At 38.2% G+C, this 19,104-nt stretch overlaps 1 pseudogene; it reads left to right on the top strand.

Annotated features, from left to right (window-relative positions):
• The first annotated feature begins 8,400 nt into the window (after window positions 1-8,400).
• On the top strand, window positions 8,401-9,808 carry LOC101081002 (annotated as a pseudogene).
• Window positions 9,809-19,104: the final 9,296 nt, after the last annotated feature.

Genomic DNA, 19,104 nt, shown 5'->3' with positions numbered 1-19,104 from the left:
TAAATAATTCAACAGCAGATGGTTCTGGAAATTCGGACAGCTCTCAGTAGTTAGAGTTTAAGATCTCAGCCCCAGGCAGAAGGAGGCTTGCTTCAGCTGTTTCAATAATGCCTACCCATTTTCAGCCCACAATATTGGTCACTGTGTGCTCACCTGGCTTCTTCCATAAAACAGAACTTAACAAAACAAGGGGAAAGGAAAATAAACCTGGAGCTCATGTGAAGTATTGGCTGGTAACTGCTGCTGATAGAAAGGAATAGGATCTGTCCCTCTACTGGGTAAAATGTCAAGGTCAGGGTGGTCAATTCTCACACACATATGAAGATGAAAAGGTCATCAAGCTTTGGGGATTAATTTTGTTTGGTTTTCCATTTGTCCATATACACACACACATTCAACCCTCATTATTTGCAGATTCTGTATTTGCAAATTTGCCTACCTGCAAAAAAATTGTTATCCCAAAATCAAAAGCAATGATGTTTTGTGAACATGTGCAGACATGAACGGAGTCTACAAAAAATGTCAGCCACACATGTTCCCAACTGAGGTAAACAAGGTGATGCCCTGCCTTATTTCAGCTGCCTATTATAAAAAAGTATCCTTTTCACAGTCCATGTAGGGCCATGTTTTCCACATTTTTGTGTTTTTTGCTGATGATTTCACTGGTTAAAAACGGCCCCCAAGCGTAATGCTGAAGTGCCATACACTGTTCCAAAGCACAAAACAGTGTGATGTGCCTTATGGAAAATAGACATGTGTTAGGCAAGCTTTGTTCAGGTAAGAGTTATCGTGTTATTGGCTATGAATTCAATGTCAATGGACCAAGAATATATATTAAATAAATTGTCACATAAAACAAGGTTATGTATGGATCAGTTAATGATGATGTTGTGACCAGAGCCTCATAGGAGTCTAACCCTATATTTTCCCTAGAAGTAATGGTTCAGTGACTTTGCAAAACATAACTAGTGTGAATAATGAGACTTGACCATTAAAATGCTGTTAATTGACATTGTGTACAGACAGACCTTCATTTATACAGCCATTTTTTAGGGGAAGGGCTACATGACCCTTCCTGTATTCAAACTGAAGGTCCAGAGATACAGTCGTGGTGAGAACATTCGGGGCCTGCTCCACCCAGTCCCAGCAGGCAGGAAGGTTATAAATCCCCTGTGTGGGACAACCTTACAGTGGACATGGAAGATGAAAGAGCTGACTTTGAGCCAATTAGTCACTGCTTCTCTCATGAGTCCCAGTAATGATATTCATGGAGGAACCATGGAAACTGCTTACCTGAGAAACAGCAAAACAAGGTACAACTACTAACTAATGCCATGATCCCTTTCACCAAACATGGACATAACTTTAGAATCTGCCTCACCACAAGTGGCAATTATGGTGGCAATCTTTGTGTTTGCTCCCTACATCCCAAGTTTAAGCAAGGCATTGATTTTTTTATCAAAGTCTAACAGGTTGTAGCCATCGTGACCAGTTCTAATGTCAGCATCATTGGCCACAAACACACATGGCATACCTGCCAGGTAAAACGTGATGCAAGACAGTTTGAGAAAAATACAAAAAAGTTCAAGGTAAGGTTGTTACCTTTGAAAATCTAATGATAAAAGGAAGAAAAGCTTAACATTCCAATTTAAAGCTTTTGAGGACCTTAATTAATTTGACATTTCTATGAACTAACTCAGAATTCCTTTCAAAATCATGCAATGAGCAGTGGTAGGTCCAATGTCATGGCTCAGGCTTAAAGTATTAGCATATGAGCCTTTTGGAATAGAACATACTATTTTACTCTTTGTTTGTTTGTTTACTCCTCTTTCAGTGGCAATTTTATGCCATGCACATAATTGGAGCTCAATAAATATCTCCTGAATTAAATAGAAGGTACCTGGCTGGTTATTTGCTGATATCTTCCTAACCTAAAGCCCTGTCCTTAGACAAGGACAGTTATGGATCTTACTCTCTTTTTTAGAGTGTTTTCCATAATGGCTATTTCCAAATTGTTCAGGATGCTAAAGGAAAACAGATCTACAGAGCAAATGTCTCCTGAATGTGGCATGAATATGGCAGAAGGGATGCACGAGGAAGGAGAGAGAGATAGGGTGCTGGTAAGGAGAGAAAGGTTGAGAGACAAGCACCAAAGCTTTATTAGGTCCTAGAAACACGGCAACTAGTATAAGAGTGCAGGAACCAGGACTTCTAGTTAAATATCGTGCACTGAACGTATACATTTAGTTTCATTCCCTCTCAAAACCTATTAATACAATAACAAATTATAAACACACAAGCCCAGCAGTTCATGAATTTCACTCACGCTCACAAACTTTAAAACCAGATTTAGTTCCTTGGTCCTCACTAGGGAGAGGAAAACCAAGGTTACCAAAAATATAAAGACATTCTCCACAATGAAAGAAAATGGAGAAACACATTAAAAACGACAGAGATGAGGGGCGCCTAGGTGGCTCAGTCAGTTAAGCATTGGCCTGCAGTGCAGGTCATGATCTCATAGTTTGTGAGTTCAAGTTCTGCATCAGGCTCTGTGCTAAAAGCTGCTTTAGATCCTCTGTCCCTCTCTCTCTGCCCCTCCTCCACTCTCTCTTTCTCAAAAAAATAAACATTTTAAGAAAACAACAAAAAGGAAAAGTTACAAAAATATTATCAGAAGATAACTTACAAAACTATTATGACAGCATCAGCAGTAATACTGAATATTGCATACATCAAAATACAGGGTGTCACAAAAAGAAGTAATATTTAGAGAAATAAAAGAACTCTTAGAAGTGAAAATTACAAGAGCAGGAATTGAAAGAATTCAACTAAAGGGTCAGGAGAGAAACTTAAGGAAATTTCCTTAGAAAATAGACACAAAGACAAAAATATGGAAAAAGAAAAGAAAGGATCAGAAAATTAGAGAAATAGTCTAGAAGCTCCCAAAAGAAACTGCACCAAAGATAGAATAGGAGAATCCAATTAGTAATGGATGCCACATTCATAAAACTGAAATATAAAAGTTTCCAAACTTAATGGGCTAACCTACTACACCTGACAATGAATAAGACAAATCAAAGACCCATCACCAGTAAATCAGCAATAAAACCTAACGGAATGAAAAAAATTGTCATATGGAAGAAATCGGGAGTCAGATTGGCATCAGATGATGCAAAACCAACACCAGAAGCTAAAACTCAAAGAAATAATAATGTCTTCAAGATTCAATGAGAAGTGGGGCATCTGGGTGGCTCAGTTGGTTGAGCGTCCAACTTCAGCTCAAGTCATGATCTCGCAGTTTGTGAGTTTGAGCCCTGCATCCAGCTCTGTGCTGATGGCTCGGAGCCTGGACCCTGCTTCAGATTCTGTGTCTCTTTCTCTCTCTGCCCCTCCCCCACTTGTGCTCTGTCTCTGTCTATCAAAAATAAATAAAATATTTTTAAAAATTTTAAAAAAAGATTCAGCGGGAAGACTGATCTCCAAAATTCTACACTTATCCAAATTATCAAATAAATGTGATCATAAGGACTTTTTAGGTATACAAGTCCTCAAGAAATTTACCTCCTGTGGCCCCCTACTCTAGAAAGTACAGGATAAACAATGCTCTCCACCAAAATGAAGGTATAAACCAGGAAACAGAAAGACATGGAAATAAGGAAACTCGGGACCCAATGAAAAAATGAGGCAAAATGTGTCCTAGAATGGTAAAGAAGGGAAGTGTAGAGAGTGACTGTTGTGCCCAGGCCCAGAAAGCACTAATCCAGACTAAAGCAGAAGCAAAGAGGGTTCCCCAGAAGTTCCCTCTCTAAAAAACCTAATTAAAACTAAACATATTACTTAATGTGTTTCAATCTATTGAGTTATTTATGGGGGAACCTAGGCTGCTCAGTCAGTCAAGCATCTGAGTCTTGATCTCAGATCAGGTCTAATCTCAGGGACTTAAGTTCAAGCCCCCACTGAGCTCCGCACTGGGCATGAAGACTACTTAAAAAAAAAAAAAGAGTTATTTAGAATAGGTAATAACCCCATAGTACATACTTGGAAGTTGCTTAGAGAGTAAATCTTAAATGTTCTCACCACAAAAAAGAAATGATAATTATGTGACATGATGAAGGTTTTAGCTAATGCTATGATAGTAATCATTTTGCAGTTTATAAGTGTATCAAATCAATACGTGTATACTTTAAACTTATATAATATTATGTCAATTGTATTTCAATAAAGCTTGAAACTTAAAAAAATTAAAGTCAAGAAAAAAGAGATTTAGATATGACAGAGTTTGGGAATAATTTTTTCATCCATAAAATTGAGTAGACTAGCAGATCTCCAAATCCTTTCCAGCTGAAACAACCTATGATCTCTAACCTATGATCCCAAATTCTTTAAAGGTGAAAATCTATATTTTAGAGCCAGGGTCAAAGATGTATGGTTCATGCACTTACCTGGGAAATGAGCCAAACAATAATATTTAGAAAAACATTTTATTTATATCAGGATTTTAAAACTTGGCTAGTTAGCCTAATAAGCTGTGCTTCCTCTAGTCAAACCACACACAACCCACCTCCTCACCCTCTTCCAGGCACGGACTTCCTACTGTGGTTCCCAGAGAAGGAGCTGTAAACAGGTGACAAGAAATGACTTTGCTAATATTGGTATCTGTCACAGACAGGCCACCAGTCTACAAAGAGAATCTAAGGATAAGGAAGCCACTTAAGCATAAAATTCACATTAGCAAACTTATCCTTGCATTTGCTGATGACCCAAACCAAAGCCTCAAATACATGTGAAGTGTTCTACATAACTGGGAATAAATGTGTATTTCATGTGAAATCTCTTTTTTTCTCTTCAACCTCCATGTAATCCCAGAGATCCTGCTGGTCATATATTTCTTGTTCAGTAGAAATGAATTTCCAACCTAAGCAATGAATATGAAAACAAGAGACCAAGAAACTTTTCATACTTTTCCCCCTGGTTTCTAGCTTCACTTCCCCTCTAGCCATTACCCTTAGTTGTATCTTGCCATGACCCCCCTGGCCTGATCCTATCTGCCATATTTTCTCCAACCTCCCTGTCATTGTCAGTGGGTCCCTGTCCTCAGATACCTTCTCCTTGCCAGATGAGTTACAACCCTACTGTTCCTTATGCTAAACCGCTGGGGAAGAACTATGAAGAAGTTTGAGGGCAAGGCCAAGGAAACCTGCTGAAACCCACTCAGCTGTTTCAGGAAATCAGGACAAAAGCTGAGAGTCAATTCTGGGCTTCCCTTGGACTTTATTCAATACTATTTCCACGACATCCCATGAAACCTGAGAAATTAGATAATCCAGGACTAGAGCAGTCAAAAGGTAAATAAATGACCACATGTGACTTGGCTTTGAGGAGATATTCATCTGAAGGTTTGCAAGATTTTCATTCACATTAAAGCTGCATATTTTGGGGGCAACTGGGTGGCTCAGTCTGTTAAGTGTCTGACTTCAACTCAGGTCATGATCTCACAGTTCATGAGTTCAAGACCTGTGTCAGGCTCTGTGCTGACAGCTCAGAGCCTGAAGCCTCCTTTGGATTCTGTGTCTCCGTCTCTTTCTCTGTCTTTCCCCTGTTTGTGCTTGCTCATGCTCTCTCTCTCTCTCAAAAATAAATATATAAACATTAAAAATATATAAATATTAAAACTGTATATTTTTAAATCTGGCTAAACTGGGATCCTTAATGTTTGGGGGGAGGCACCTTCTGCTCTGAGTGTTTATAGCAGATTAGGGGACAGCTCAATAGCCTCATGCAGACAGCAGGGGGTACAATTTATTACATTGGATGAACCTAATTCTTCTAGATCAATATATCTCTGTACACAAAGCTTACATGAAGAAATAGTTAAAGTCCCTGACAGGGATTGCAAATTCACCTGCCTGGAGGAGTCAGGAGGTAACATCAATGACTGGCCACAGGCAGCCACAGGCAAGAGGGAGACCACAGGGAATTGAAAAGAGCAAGCCCCATCTGAGGGGCAACAGCTACTTCGCTCCCGCCTGTTGCTATCACGCAACAGCATATGCCTGTTGTCTCCCTATGCTTCATTCTTGAACCATAAAATGTCCCAACTTTTCAAACACTAGAAAGAAAAAAGAAAAATCTGTAAATTTAAACCAACTGAATCTATCACATTATAGTCATGCAAATTTTTATCTTTGCCAGTCAAATGGCTCTTCAAGAAGAGAGTAGTATCAGGAAGGTTTAGAGAACCCTCTGGGAGACTGTTCTAAATTTCAAATACCTCAAACGTGACCTCTGGCTCTTTGCATGCACCACTCTCATCAACATCAGCAGGAGTTAAGAATTTATCAGATCAATTATATCAAGATTTTCAAATGGGCGCCTTCTTTTTATCTCTTCTGTATCAAACACTTATTTCATAATCCTTTGAAATATGGATGCTAGTCTAAACAAAGAGTACTGAATTTTCCTATTTAAGAAAATACTTGTACTAATAAGAGACCAAAAGAGACTTTATGTAAATTGACAAAAGATCCATTTTCCGTGGCTTGCATTAAAACTTTCAACATCAAATTAGGTAAAAGTGTCAGGAGGTATTCTTAAAAGCTTGACTGCTCAGGAAGGATCCAGGGATATGAGTGCAGCTGAGAATCAGGACATTATGGGTGATTTTTCCTCAGCAAGCATTTGGCAGACGCTGTTTCCACAGGATAGGATTGTTCATCTATCTCGCATTTTAAAATTAAACTAGTATTTTTATTGGGGCACGTGGATTAGAGGAGATCATGAAAAAAGAAATGGGTTGGCAAGAGAGAAAATTCAAATACCACCCAACGTCCTAAATTGAATTGCCTTGAAATAACCTAACAAGGTCATAAAAGTTTAAAACGCTTCAAGTGTCAAAAGCTCAGAATCTCACAGCATTTCTAATTAGCAAAGTTCAGTTCATAGAAGGAAGCTAAGCGCTCAAGATTAAACCCAGCTGATGATCCTGACCACTTCCACTTAACCAGTCCACTTGACTAAGCCATGGGTTCCTTTTCTCTGTAAAATATCTGACTGATTTTACATTGGACAATTACCACTAGTAGGTTAGTTTCTAGAATGCCCACACATATGTTTAATGTTCACTCTGAGTTCTCTATGTTTCTCTCAAGTCAGTTTATGCCAGTTTTCTTGCTATTGCAATTACATAACTTAATTAAATGTACACAAACTGATGCAATAGCAGTGTGGGAGTTTGGGGATTCTATGAAAACCTGGTCGAATACTTCAGAAAGAGTTGACAAAGGCAAGAAAATTATTGTGGTAGGATATTTGTGAAAGAGTGTGAGGTATATTTAACAATCCAGGCAGATTCTGCTCTCAGGCTACCTCACAACCCCTTAACTTCTAGCTCTGCTTTTAGTAAATTAAAACTAGGAGACACAGGAGACAGTGTCTTGTGGGTATGCAGGACGCAAGGAAGGTGACCGAGCTCTCCTCAGAACACTGAAAAGAGGGGCCTTGACTCTTCATCAAATATTAGTGAACAACATGAATATTTAAAACATGTATATATTGGGGCACCTGGGTGCCTCAGTCGGTTAACCATCTGACTCTTGATCTCGACCCAGGTCATGATCTCATGGTTCATGTGTTAGAGCCCCTCATCGGGCTCTGCATTGATGGCACAGAGGCTGCTTTGAATTCTGTCTCCCACCCTCTCTCTCTCTGCCCCTCACCTGCTTGTGCTCTTGCTCTCTCGCTCTTTCTCAAAATAAATAAATCAACGTTAAAAATTAATTAATTAATTTCAAAAAACAAAACATGTATATATTGTTTTCATGAGTCCTTTCTTTTATGTTCCTATTTGAGTGTGCATTCAGTGTTGACATACATTGTTACATTAGTTTCAGGTGTACAGCATAGTGATTGGACAATTCTATACATCATGCTATGCTCACCACAAGCATAGCTACCATTTGTCACCATACAATATTGTTATAATGTCACTCATGACATTCTCTATGCTTTGCCTTTTATCCCCATGACTTATTCATTCCATAACTGGAAGCCTATATCTCCCTCCCTTTCACCCATCTTGTCCACCTTCTAGCAGCCATCAGTTTGTTCTCTGTATTCATTGATCCGATTCTGCTTTTTGTTTCTTTGTTCATTCATTTGTTTTTTTTAGATTTCACGTATGACTGAAATCATATGGTGTTTGTCTTTCTTAGTCTGACTTATTTCACTTAGCATTACACATTCTTTGTCCATCTATGTTGTCTCAAATGGTACAATCTTGGGCAGAACTTTCCAGAATGCTTGGTCAGAAGTGGAGGAGCCATGGCTGCCCAAACTACACCCAGGAATGAGCTCCTTCCCACTCCCTCACACCAACCTTGGCCTGCTCACCTGCTGTATAAAATGGTGAAAGAAACTACTTACTGTGATGTTTGGGGGTCAAACCCAGTGCTACCCAAGAAGAATTGAAAAAGGCTTACAGGAAACTGGCTTTGAAGTACCACCCTGACAAGAATCCAAATGAAGGAGAGAAGTTTAAACAGATTTCTCAAGCTTATGAAGTGCTCTCTGATGCAAAGAAAAGGGAATTATATGACAAAGGAGGAGAACAGGCAATTAAAGAAGGTGGAGGAGGCAGTGGTTTGGACTCTCCCATGGACACCTTTGATATGTTTTTTGGAGGAGGAGGAAGGATGCAGAGAGAAGGGAGAGGTGAAAATGTTGTACATCAGCTCTCTGTAACCTTAGGAGATTTATGTAACAGTGCAATAAGAAAACCAGTTCTGTAGAAGAATGTGATTTGCGACAAATGTGAAGGCCAAGGTGGTAAGAAAGGAGTCGTAGAATGTTGTCCCAATGGCTGAGGTACTAGAGTGCAAATAAGAATTCATCAGACAGGACCTGGAATGGTTCAGCAAATTCAATCTGTGTGCATTGAGTGCCAGGACCCTAGGGAATGGATCAGTCCTAAAGATAGATGTAAAAGCTGCAATAGAAGGAAGAGAATTCGAGAAAGGAAGATTCTAGAAGTTCATATTGACAAGGGCATAAAAGATGGCCAGAAAATAACATTCCATGGTGAAGGAGACTAAGAACCAGGACTGGAGCCACGAGCTATTATCATTATTTTAGATCAGAAGGGCCATGCTGTTTTTACTTGGTGAGGAGAGGATCTTCTCTTGTATATGGACATACAGCTGGTTGAAGCACTGTATGGCTTTCAAAAGCCAATATCTACTCGTGACAACAGAACCATTGTCATCACCTCTCATCCAGGTCAGACTGTCAAGCAGGGAGATATCAAGTGTGCTAAACGAAGGCGTGCCAATTTATTGTAGGGTGAATATGAAAAGGGTCACCAATTCATCGAAATTAAGGTAAACTTTCCTGAGAGCGGCTTTCTCTCTCCTGATAAACTCTTTGCTAGAAAAACTCCTATCTGAGAAGAAGGAAGTAGAAGAGACTGATGAAATGGACCAGGTAGAACTGGTGGACTTTGGTCCAAATCAGGAAAGATGGCACCATCACAATGGAGAAGCATATGAGAATGCTGAACATCTTCCTGGGGATGGTGTTCAGTGTCGGACCTCTTAATGGGGCCTGTGAATAACCTGCTGGCATCTTGTATGCAGTAGTGAATGAGAGAAGGACTGTAATCATAGCTCATTGAATGAGAGAAGGACTGTAATCATAGCTCATTGTTTTTGTTTTAATATTCAACTATTGTAATGTTTTAAAAGTTAAATGAAGAATAAACTCAAATATTAAAACTCTGCCTTTGCCCCATATGTATGATGACTTCAGTGTGCAAGATAAGTTTAACACTCGTAAAAACTACTTTAAAAAAAAAAATCTCCCCTAGCATTTGTTAGGCCATACCTTGTAACTGATTTCAGATCTAGGTACCTGAAATAGTTTAGACTGAAATGCTAGGTGTATGTATTGATTTCAGTGTATGACCCTTAATTGGCAAACTATGAAGTTAAAACTTGTGTTTAATTGGCAGTCAGAAGAAGAACTTAACTTGTAGGGAAGTGTTGGTCTGTAGTTCTATTCAGTGGGATTGATTGTGATGCTTCTGCAATTATTCTATTGCCTCAACTGTTATTTGAAGATGGCATGCTGTGTGATTAATTGGGCCTGTGGTGTCAGTGGTGGAAAGGTACCTTGCTAAAGAAGCATTTATCATAATCTGCCATTTGAGGGCTTGCACTTATAGAACTGCATTCCCTTCTGCTGTGCCCTCTTATATATATTATATAAAATTTTATATCTTATGTATATTTTTTATATTTATTTACATTTTGTATACATATAAAATCAGTCCTGGTTACACTTTTTTTCCTTCTCTTTGTACCATGATAAGCTTCAGAGTAATGACTTTGGGAGCAGGGTAACTTAAAGTGAAGAGACATTTGCATGGAGAAGTGAATTTGCATGTATGAGCTAGGAAGGTGTTTCTTAGGTATGTTACAGGCTTACTTTAAACCATTTAACTTACACCCCATAATTTAAATGTTGGTAGTATAGTAAATTATGATGCATAGCTTTAATTGTATGTTTATAAGTTATGTTCACAAGCTTGAATCTGGATATCAGAATTAAGCAATTCTTGAACTATATGAATGTCTCAATATACTGATTACAAAGCAAAAAAGAAATGGTACAATCTCATCCTTTTTAATGCTTTGTAGTATTCCAGTATGTGTGTGTGTGTGTGTGTGTGTGTGTGTGTGTGTACCACATCCTCCGTATCCAATCATTTATCCATAAATATTTAAGATGCTTGTATATCTTGGCTACTGTAAATAATGGTGAAATAAACATAGTGATGCATATATCATTTTGAATTACTGTTTTTGTTTTCTTTGGGTAAATACCCAGTAGCAGAATTACAAGATCAAATAGTATTTCTATTTTTAATTTTTTGAGGAACTTCCATATTGTTTTTCACAGTGGCTGTACCAATTTCACAGTCACTGTCCCACCAACAGTGAATGAGGTTTCCTTTTTCTCCACATCCTCCCCAACACTTATGTCTCTTTTATTCTAATTATTCTGACAGGTGTAAGGTGATGTCTCACTGAGGTTTTGATTTGCATTTCCCTGGTAATTAGTAATGTTGACTAATCATTAATCATGAATCCCCTTTCAATTTACTGACAAATTTTTTGACCAGTGCCAATCACATCGGATAATAGGGTTTCTACTATGGTCATTCCAAGTAAACCCTATTTTCAATATGAACAAGGTAGCACTTTTACCAAAATTTATATTTGTAGCCTTTAGGTATTAAACCATTGTCAAGATAAATATTATCTCCTCAGTCTAACATCCTAGCATAATGATCAGTTGCAAGGTTAACATTTCAGTGGACCAAAATCAAGGTAATACCTATGGAAACACTCCACTATGAAGTTGCCTTTTTCTTCTTGATCTCATAAAAATGTTCATGTGAAATATTCCCAATTAGGTCAAAATTTTGAAAATCAATAGTCATTAGTGGTTTTATGTACCAGACCCTACTAATAAACATAGACACACTATCTATATTTATATAGTTATTTTTCACAGCACTGAGAAAATTAAGTGCCAGAAATAATAAGTTGCCCACAGTCACTGTAATGTGAAAGGCAATAGCCATGACTTGGCCTCTGGTCCCTTGGACTCCAAAGCTTGTACTCATCGATATAATGCTATCAAGAGCCCCCAGAATTTGTCATTTTAATGCTACTCAACTAAAGGCTCCAAGTCTTTAGAATATCCAGATTTTATTTTTTTATTTTTTTTTTAATTTTTTTTAACCTTTATTTATTTTTGAGACAGAGAGAGACAGAGCATGAACGGGGGAGGGTCAGAGAGAGAGGGAGACACAGAATCTGAAACAGGCTCCAGGCTCTGAGCCATCAGCACAGAGCCTGACGCGGGGTTTGAACTCACGAACCGCGAGATCATGACCTGAGCCAAAGTCGGACTCTTAACCGACTGAGCCACCCAGGCGCCCCCAGACTTTATTTTTTTAAATGGCTTCATGGGGCGTTTGGGTGTGACTCCATCAGTTAAGCATCTGAATCATTTTTTTAATATAATTTATTGTCTAATTGGCTTCCATACAAAACCCAGTACTCATCCCAACAGTGTCCTTCTCAATGCCTATCACCCACTTTCCCCACTGCCACATCCCCCATCAATCCTCAGTTTGTTCTCTGTATTTAAGAGTCTCTTATGGTTTGCCTCCCTCCCTCTCTGTAACTGTATTTTCCCCTTCCCTTCCCCCATGGTCTTCTGTTAAGTTTCTCAAGATCCACATGTGAGGGAAAACATATGATACCTGTCTTTCTTTGACTGACTTATTTCACTTAGCATGATACCCTCCAGTTCCATCCACGTTGCTGCAAATGGCCAGATTTCATTCTTTCTCATTGCCAAGTAGTAATCCATTGTATATATAAACCACATCTTCTTTATCCATTCATCCATCAATGGACATTTGTGCTCTTTCCATACTTTGGCTATTGTCGATAGTGCTGCTACAAACTTTAGGGTGCATGTGTCCCTTTGAAACAGCACTCCTGCATCCCTTGGGTAAATTCCTAACAGTGCTATTGTTGGGTCATAGGGTAGTTCTATTTTTAATTTTGTGAGGAAGCTCCACACTGTTTTCCAGAGTGGCTGCACCAATTTGCATTCCCACCAACAGTACAAGAGGGTTCCCATTTCTCCACATCCTCACCAGCATCTATAGTTTCCCGATTTGTTCATTTTAGCCACTCTGACCGGTGTGAGATGGTATCTCAGTGTGCCTTTGATTTTTATTTCCCTGAAAGCATCTGAATCTTGAATCGGCTCAGGTCACAATCCCAGGGTTGTGGCATTGAGCCCCACGTCAGGCTCTGCACTAAGCGTGGAACCTGCTTAAGTTTCTCTCTCTCTCTCTCTCTCTCTCTCTCTCTCTCTCCTTTCCTCCCTCCCCTGAGCTGTCTCTTTCTCTCTAAAATTAAAAAAAACTATTAAAAATGGTTTCACATAATTTTTTAAGTCAGTGGTTATAACATGCAATTATATAATTTAAAAATACTAAATGCTCCTGCGCAAAATTTCTTTGGAACAGAAAGTATAAATACATATTACTAATAAGAAAGTACTTCCAAGGAAGGATATAAAAGGAATAATCCTTGGACTTTTAACTCATTCATACAAATACTCTAGGCTTGTACTCAGCACTGAGAACACCAAGATGTCTAAGATAACATTATTGTCCTCAAGGAGCCTGTGGTCTGTGTGAGATAATTAAGCAGCTGTAACATGATATCCCAACAGTTCTTTTTTTTTTTAGATATAATTTATTGTCTAAAGGTTTGTGATAGTTTTGTCATTGAAAAAGTATATCTATATAACTTATTGTCAAGTTGGCTAACATACAGTGTATACAGTGTGCTCTTGGCTTTGGGGGTAGATTCCTGTGATTCATCGCTTACATACAGTACCCAGTGCTCATCCCAACAAGCGCCTTCTTCAATGCCCATCACCCATTTTCCCCTCTTCCCTGCCCTCCCACCAACAGTTCTAATAGAGATCTACCCTAAACACTGCAGAAGCAAGAGGTGATGAAAACTCAACAAACTGGTTATAGAAGGAACATATCTCAACACAATGAAAGCCATATATGACAAGCCAACAACTAACATCATACCAACAGTGAAACGTTGAGAGCCTTTCTTCTAAGACCAAGACCAAGAAAAGGGTAACAACTCTCATCACTCCTATTCAACAGAGTACTGGAAGTCTGTACTAAAACGATCAAGCATGAAAAAGAAATAAAAGTCATCCAGCACAAAAACAGACACATAGATCAATAGAACAGAACAGAGAGCCCAGAAATAAACCCACAATTAATGGCAAGAAAGATGCAATGGGGAAAAGACAGTCTGGTCAAGAAAATGTGTTGGGAAAACTGGAAAGAAACATGCAAAAGAATGAAACTGGACCACCTCTTTACCACAAACACAAAAATAAAATCAAATGGACTTTAAATCAAAAGGCCCTAAAATGTGAGACCTAAAACCATAAAACTTCTAGAAGAAAACATAGGCAGTAATTTCTTTGACATTCATTGGCTGTAGAAACATTTTTCTAGCTATGTCTCCTCAAGCAAAGGAAACAAAAGCAAAAATAAACTTGGGACTATACCAGAATAAAAAGCTTTTTGCACAATGAAGGAAGCCACCAACAAAATGAGAAGGCAACCTACTGAATGGGAAAAGATATTTCCAAATGATATTTCCAATAAGGGGCTAGCATCCAAAATATATAAAGAACTTATACAATTCAACACCTAATAATAACAATAATAATCTGATTAAAATGGGCAGTGGACCTGAATAGATGTTTTTCCAAGGAAGAAACACAGATGGCCAACAAACACATGAAAAGATGCTCAACATCATTCATCATCAGGGAAATGCAAACCAAAACCACAATGAAATATCACATTATGCCTATCAGAATAACTAGAATCAAAAAGACAAGAAACAACAAGTATTGGTGAGGGTGTGGAAAAAAGACACTCTCATGCACTGTTGGTGGGAATGCAACCTGGGAGAATATGGATATTCTCCAAAATATTAAAAATAGAAATGCCATATGATGCAATAATTCCACTACTATTTTCCCAAAGAAAACAAAAAAGATATATGTACTCCTATGTTCATTTCAGCATAATTTATAATAGTCAAGATATGGAAGCAACACAAGTGTCCACTGACTGATGAATGGATAAAGAAGATGTGGTTTGTGTGTGTGTGTTTGTGTGTGTGTGTGTGTGTGTGTGTGTGTGTAATAGAATATTACTCAGCCATAAAAAAGAATGAGATACTGCCATTTACAACATGGATGGACCTAGAGGGTATAATGTTAGGTGAAATAAGTCAGACAGAGAAAGACAATACTGTATGATTTCATTCATATGTGGAATTTAAGAAACAAAACAAATGAACAAAAAAATGAGACAAACAAATAGAAACCAGAGTATTTTTTTTTCTTTTCCTTTTTTCTTTTTGAGAGAGAGACAGCATGCCAGTGGGGGGAGAGGAGCAGAGGGAAAAAGAGAATTTTAAGCAGGCTCCATACTAGGCACAGAGTCCATGTGGGAATTGACCCCACAACCAAGGGATCATGGCTTGAGCTGAAATCAAGAGTCAGATGCTCAACCAACTGAGCCAACCAAGCACCCCAAAAACAGACTCAATATAGAGACCAAACTGGTGGTTGCCAGAAGAAAGGTAAGTAGGGGGATGGGTGAAATAGAAAAAGGAGTTTAAGCATGATGGACACTATGTATAGAATTGTTAAATTATTATATTGTACATCTGAAACTAATACACCACTGTATGTTAATTATACTTCAATTAAAAAATAAATAAAATTGGGGCACCTGGGTGGCTCAGTTAAGCATTTGACTTCAGCTCAGGTCATAATCTCACAGTTCATGGGCTCAAGCCCCACATTGGTCTCTGTGCTGAAAGCTTGGAGCCTGGGGCCTGCTTCAGGTTCCGTGTCTCCCTCTGTCTCTGTTCCTCCACCACTCATACTCTGGCCCTCTCTCTCAAAAATAAATTTAAAAAATGGAAAAAAAATTTAAAGAAATAAAATGCATCCAGGGACACCTGAGTGGCTCAGTATATATGGAAAAGCCTAAAGACTCCACTCAAAAACTGTAAGAACTAATCAATGAATTTAGTAAAGTTGCAGGATATAAAATCAACATACTGAAATCGATTGTGTTTTTATACACTAACAATGAAATATCTGAAAAAGAAAACAACCCCATTAACAATAGCATCAAAAATAATAAATAATTATAAATAAATTTAAAGAGGTGAAAGATCTGTATACTAAAAACTACACACTTTGACGAAAAACTGAATAAGATACAGACAAATAGAAATATATTCTGTGTTCATGGGTCGGAAGAGTGAATATTGTTAAAATGTCCATACTACCCAAAGCAATCTATAGATAGAATGCAATCCTTATCAAGATTCCAGTGACATTTTTCTCAGAAATAGAGGAAACAATCCTAAAATCCTAAAATTTGTGTATAGCCAAAGCAATTCTAAATAAGAACAAAGGTGGAAGCACTATACCTCCTGATTTTAAACTATACTACAAATCTATAATGATCAAAATACTATTTGGAGGGGCCCTGGCTGGCTTAAGCATCCGACTTCAGCAAAGGTCGTGATCTCACGGTCTGTGAGTTTGAACTTCACATCAGGCTCTGTTTTCCCAGCACACTATCCTTTTTCTATCGTGTATTCTTAGCGTCCTCGTAGAATATTAGTTCAACAAATTGTGCTGGGAAAACTGAATAACCACATGCAGAAGAATGAAATTGGATCCCTATTTTACACCACTCACAAAAATTAACTCAAAATGAATGGAAGACTTAAACATATGACCTGAAGCTATACATCTCCTGAATAGGGGAAAGCTCCTTGACATTGGTCTTGGTGATGATTTTTTAGATATGACACCAGAAACACAAGCAACAAGGCAAAAACAAATAAGCAATTCTACACAAAACTAAAAAGCTTCTGCACAGCAAAAGAAATAGTCAACAGTATGATGGGGCGCCTGGGTGGCGCAGTCGGTTAAGCGTCCGACTTCAGCCAGGTCACGATCTCGCGGTCCGTGAGTTCGAGCCCCGCGTCGGGCTCTGGGCTGATGGCTCAGAGCCTGGAGCCTGTTTCTGATTCTGTGTCTCCCTCTCTCTCTGCCCCTCCCCCGTTCATGCTCTGTCTCTCTCTGTCCCAAAAATAAATAAATGTCAAAAAAAAAATTTAAAAAAAAAATAGTCAACAGTATGAAAAAACAACCTATGGAATGGGAGAAAACATTTGCAGATCACAAATGTTTGTGATGCAGGTCTAGTAAGAGGTTAATATCCAACATATATAAAGAACTCACATAATTCAGTAACAAAAAAAAAGCAACCCACTTTAAAAATGGGCAGAGGGACTAAACAGAAAGTTTTCCAAAGTAGACATAAAAATAGCCAACAGGCACATAAACAGATGCCCAACAATACTAACCCTCAGGGAGATACAAATCAAAGATACAATGAGATATCATCTCACCCGTGTTAGGATGGCTATCATCAAAAAGACAAAAGCTAACAAATGCTGGCAAGGAAATGGAGAAGAGAATTCTTGCACACTGTTGGTGAGGATGTAAATTGGCACAGCTATGGAAAAAGCATGAAGGTTCCTCAAAAAATTAAAAATAGAACTACCACGGGATCCAGTAGTCCCACTTCTGGGTATATATCTAGAGGAAGTGAAAACAGGATACAGAGAGATATCTTCACTCCATGTTCATTTTAGCATCATTCACAATAGCCGAGATACAGAAACAACCTAACTGTCCACCAAAGGTTAAAGGAAATGTGTTATATATATATATATATATATATATATATATATATATACAATGAAATGTTATTTGACCATAGAATAAAATCCTGCCATTTGCAAAAAAATAGGTAGATCTTGAGGGCATTATGCTAAGTGAAATACGTCAGAGAGAGAAAGACAATTACTATATGAGATTACTTAAATATGAAATCGAAGAAGTGCAAGTCATAGGTACAGAGTAGAATGGTGGTCACCAGAGTCTTGAAGGGGGTTAGGTGGGCAGTTGGGAAGATGTTGGTCAAAGAGTACAAACTTCCAGTTATAGGATAAATGCATCCTGGGGATATAATGCACAGCATTATGATTATGAATAACAATAATGTACTAGATACTTGATGTTGCTAAGAGAGTAGATCTTAAATGTTCTCACCACAAAAAAAGAAATGGAAGTTATGTAATGTGAAAGAGATGTTAGCTAACGCTAAGGTGATAATCATATTGTAATATATATGTATCAAATCAACGTGATATATACCTTAAACTCGCACGGTGTTATAATGAGATACATAATGCTTATTGAATTATCAATCATATCTCAATAAAGCTGGAAAAAACAAAACAGGTGATAAATTTGCCAGGGAGTATGCCACAGAATGGAGTCTTGTCACTAACACTACAATTGCTGGCACATGGTACTAATAAAAGCAGACAACTTTTAGTCAGTTTTGTTTTGTGTTAAACAGTCTACAACCAATGCACTGGCTTCTGACCACACCCAGGTGAACTGTCCCCACCATCACCACCACCACCCCTGGCATGCCACTGTGAATTTGAGCTAGGTCTGGCTAAACAGAGAAGACATGGAAGGTCCTTTCAGAGAGAGACAGCCCCATATTTGAACAAGCATGGTGGTATGAAGAAAAAAGTAGGGGAAGAAGTTTGGTGTAGGGCACAGGGTACAAAGAACCAAGCTGATATAGACAATCTAAAGTCAAGCCAGAATCTGAGCTGACTGCTTCAGGAAACCTGAGTAATCTGACACTCTCTAGTTCAAATTCTGGTTCAACCATTTAGCTTCTACATGATCTCAAAGCATAAACCTATCAAATTAACGTAATCACAAAATGCCTACTCTTTACAGTTGTTGTGTGGATTGAAGGTGATGATGGATGTTTAATGCCCTGTATGGTATGAGTAGACAGTACAAAAGAGCCCGCTGAAGGAGTTTAAACAGAAGAATGACATGTTTAGATGTGTGGTTTAGAATGATTTCTCTGACAACAGTGTGGAGTCAGGGAGATGAATAAGGAATTTGTGTGAAAGTACAGGTAAAGGAAGGAGAAGATATATATTCCAGCTAGCAAGTTGTAGTATTTGAAGCAGGAAATAGGTTCTAGAGATATTTAGAGGAGGGGAGTGAACTAAATGTTAGTGGGAGTATGTGGATGCATCCAGCATTTTATTAGCCCACCAACAACCAAAGTGATGATTCACATTACTCTGAACACTTATTTATATCTACCTCTTAATAAAAAATAATAAGTTTTGATTAAAAGATGTCAGGGTAAGGAGTCAAGTACACCAAGTTCAGTTCTGACTCAGCCCTAGCTGGCTCTGTGACCTATGTCTCAATTTCCTCATTCATAAATATGAGGAAAATATTCATTCCACCTAGTCATAGGATTTTGAAAAG

The sequence above is a fragment of the Felis catus genome, chromosome D2 (assembly GCF_018350175.1).
Source record: "Felis catus isolate Fca126 chromosome D2, F.catus_Fca126_mat1.0, whole genome shotgun sequence".
NCBI classification, from domain to species: domain Eukaryota; kingdom Metazoa; phylum Chordata; class Mammalia; order Carnivora; family Felidae; genus Felis; species Felis catus.
The sequence above is the reverse complement of the archived record's forward strand: the minus strand, read 5'-3'. Positions and strand labels throughout refer to the sequence as shown.